Below are 4,072 nucleotides of genomic sequence, written 5' to 3' on the forward strand. Positions count from 1 at the left end.
AAAACTACAGTCAACCCTGTTTAAGACGGAATTGCAATGTAGTCAGAAAAATAATCACATCTTAGACATTTTACCAAGGGAATTTAGGAGGAGATGGAGAGATAGGGTGTGTGTGTGTGGGGGGGGGGGGGGGGGTCAGAGGCCTAGCCGGTGAGATCAAGGGTCGTATGTCAGGTCAGCAAGTAGTGGGGAAAACTTCACACCTCTCAAGTGCCTTCCACTCTGATAATGGCATACGTCTAGACGGTCAGAGAGATCGTAAGAACGTATAGGCATACGTCAGTCCTACTTGACTTTTCAATTGCGACCACTGTTTACAACTCATAGGACCACTGTTTGATCTTAAAAACAGAAACGTTGAGACCTTTACTTTGCTTCCACCCAGTACGCTGCTTCCACTCTTAGTCTTAGCCCTACCCATCGGTGTAAAAAGCACAGTCAACCAATGCCACCATGCAACAACGATTCGTGGAACTTTTTTCTCGGCTGGCTCTACGATCAGGTCGGCAGGCATTGGTCAAACTAATTTCACACCTCTGGCCTCTGGCTACCCAGGGAAGTTTCCGAGCCAAAGAGTCACTCGAGCACTTTCACAGACACCTGTGAGATTTCAAACCCACACCGGGGGCTCTCGTGGCCTGGAGGTTATGGTGTTGGCCTCTCATTCAAAGGTCCCGGGTTCGAATCCGGGTAGCGACCGAAAATTTTTCTTCTCTAAAATTGTCTCCTTTCACCTCCTTTCCTGCTCTCTAGCAATATTCTGTCGTCTGCTTTCGTCTCCTCTTTCTGCCCCCACCCCCTCACCTCCCTTGCCCCCTCCTCTGGGCTCCTGACTCTTTCTGCAGCCTTTCTACTGTTACTCCTTGACTCCTTCTTACAGCTGTCTTTCTACCACACCCCTGATCTTCTGGTAGGAAAGATCTACACCTAGCCTTCTCGGACAAGAGCGAAAAATCTCGGAGGGCTCGTGTGCAAGTTGCGCACGTTAAAGATCCCTTGGTTGTCTAAAATCGATAAGAGTAGGCTTCGGCCGCCACCCGGGCAAAATTCAAAATTTCCTACCAACGAAAAAGTATTAGGTGTGTCCCGCGCGCTCATAAGACCTTATGCAGTTGCGAGCGCCGTAAAACCCTATACTAAACAAACAAACAAACAAACCCACACCACCCTGACCATCTGCACCTCTCTGTTTAAGACAGGTGTCTGTCGGTCCGTTAAAGCGGGTTCCACTTTTTGTGTGTCTGCATGTATTTTTTGTCTTTACTTTAACGCAAAGAGGGAGGGGCAGAGAGAGAGAGAGAGAGAGAGAGAGAGAGAGAGAGAGACAGACAGACAGACAGACAGACAGACAGACAGACAGACAGACAGACAGACAGACAGAGGGAAAGGGAGAGAGAGAGAGAGAGAGAGAGAGAGAGAGAGAGAGAGAGAGAGAGAACGATGGAAGATCGAGACAGGCAGACAGAGAGGCAGACATACAGGCAGGCAGGCAGGCAGGCAGGCAGGCAGGCAGGCAGGCAGGCAGACAGACAAACAGAAAGATAGGCGGAAGGAGAGATCCTGACCTACGTCATTATCACGAAGGCCGCGGAGAATTAGGGGGGGGGGGCAGAGCTATATCAGAATAGAGAGAGGGGGGGGGGGGGGGGGGTGAGAGAGAAAATGAGAGAGAGGGTGTGGTGGAGAGAAATGGGGTAGGGGTAGGGAGACACATAACACCATTGCATAATGCATGTGATTGTGCATGCGTGTGGCACATGTGTAGGTAGTCCTTCGTTGCCGAAGATGACGATGAATCCTGCAGCTCATCTGTGGACGCGCATGTGGCTGTGCAATCCGATCCTGAAAGAACAATGTCTGTTGCAGTGGGGACACTGCAGTTAGGGACACTGGAATGTCGTGGTTGTGGCGGTTGGCTTATGTCTCCTCTCTCTTCTAATAGTAAGCTTCTCCCTGTAGTTGGTTTCGCTGTTTCTGTTGGCAAGACGGACGGCCCTGCGCCAGGCGTTCCTTTCGGTGGCAGTTCTTTCGAGTTCTTTGGGGGTTACTTTAGCAAACTGGAGGTTTTCCTTTATCGTGTCTTTGAACCGCTTTTTTTGGCCTCCCGAGATTTCTTTTGCCACTTGCGAGTTCGCCGTACAGCAGTTGTTTGGGCTTTCGGTGGTCTTCAATGCGGATGACATGGCCGACCCATCTCAGTTGGGCTTTGACGAGCATGCTTTCTATGCTTTGTGAGCTTGATCGGTTGAGGACCTCAATGTTGGTGATGTGGTCTTGCCACCGGATGCCGAGTATGCTGCGAAGAGCCCTTTGATAGAACTGTTCTAATTTGTTGATGTGCTTACTGTAGAGTGTCCAGGTCTCCGAGCCGTAGAGGAGGGAGGGGAGCACAACGGCTTTGTACACTTTGATTTTTGTTGACAACCAAACATTGTACTGTTTTAGTACCTTGCTTTTCAGTCTACCGAGAGCTGGACTGGCTTGGCTGATTCTTGAATCAATTTCCTGATCCATGGGGCCGTCTGCAGAGATGATACTTCCAAGATATTTAAAGTTCTTGGTTTTCTTCAGGCTGTTGCCATTGATAGTGATGTTTGGAGACAGTGGGTTAGTTTTTGGGGCAGGCTGGTGAAGAACTTCAGTTTTCCCTATGCTTATTGTAAGTCCAAAAAGCTTTGAGGCTTCTACAAAGCGAGTGGCACAAGGAAATAATTAATCACATGGATCTACTGCAGAGGTTTCATCGCAACTAGCGCCAGAAAGTGGATGAGAGTGACAGGACTTGGTCTAAAGAATAGTAATGAGATAATAAATTCCCTTTAGGAGGAAACTGTTGACAAAGAAAATCACTGGATCTGGTTGAAGAGAGAGGATACAGGCTGGAACGAATCCTGATGGTTGACAGCTAAGGTAGACAATCGGATGCATTCTCTCCCTGATGATTTCTACGCTAGAGTCTGGGATACGGAGCTTTCGATTGTGAGCAGCGCATAAAGCTATATTTAAGCTATGCATCACAATTCAAATTATTTGTAAACCGGTAACTGTGGTGAAGCTTCGCCGTTTTGTGCTTCGCTGTCGCACGCAGGAGAGACATGACTTCGATTCCCAAGTGGGGAGAAATTTTTATCGAGTACCTCGGTCTTTCTGTGTATTCCTCTCACCTCGGGTTGTCCCCGACAAGCAGGATCGGAAACCAGCCTCCTAAACGATCCGAAATGTGTAGATTGAGTTGTAAAAACGCCTACATAAAAACAATTTAGTAAGAGTAGATTAATTTTCTGACACTCTGGAAGACCACAATGGAACAATCAGTATTGGAGGCAGGACAATCACTAACTTGCGTTTTGCCGATGACATCGATGGATTAGCAGGAGAAGAACAGGATCTCGCCACATTAGTGGACCGGCTGGACACAACCTCAGCAGCCTATGGCATGGAGATCAGTGCTGAGAAAACCAAGCTAATGACCGATAACACTAATGGCATCAATGCGGACATTAAAGTCAGGGGCGAGAAACTTGAGACCGTCAACAGCTTCAAATAACTTGGATCAATCGTCTCAGATGAAGGCTCAAGACCAGAAATTCTCTTTAGAATCGAGCAAACAACAGCTGCGCTGTCAAAACTGAAGCCTATTTGGAGGGACAGAAACACCACGCAAAACTAAAAAATCAGACTAATGCGCTCACTGGTCATCTCAATATTTTTATACGCCTGCGAGTCGTGGACACTGACAGCAGAATTCGAGAAAAAGATTCAGACAACAGAGATGAGACTCTTTGACATCTCGTACAAAGACCACGTTTTAAATGCTGAGATACGAAAGAGAATCACCATCGCAGTGGGGCAGCAGCATGAAGATCTACTGACCACAGTGAAGAGACGAAAGTTAAAATGGTATGGGCATGTCACAAGATCCACAGGACTTGCCAAAACAATCCTGCAAGGAACCATACAAGGAAAGAGAAGGAGAGGAAGGCAGAGAAGGAAATGGGAGGACAACATTATAGAGTGGAAAGGAAAGACGATGGGTAACAATCTGATGAAAGCAGAGGACAAAAATAGATGG

General features: G+C 47.6%; 1 protein-coding gene across 1 annotated transcript in view; it reads right to left on the reverse strand.

The window, feature by feature from the left end:
* LOC101846992 (thyrotropin-releasing hormone receptor-like) overlaps positions 1–4,072 on the reverse strand; it is an 8,163-nt gene that overhangs the window by 3,343 nt on the left and 748 nt on the right. The window lies entirely within an intron of this gene.

Source organism: Aplysia californica, unplaced genomic scaffold (genome assembly GCF_000002075.1).
Source record: "Aplysia californica isolate F4 #8 unplaced genomic scaffold, AplCal3.0 scaffold00668, whole genome shotgun sequence".
NCBI classification, from domain to species: Eukaryota; Metazoa; Mollusca; class Gastropoda; order Aplysiida; family Aplysiidae; genus Aplysia; species Aplysia californica.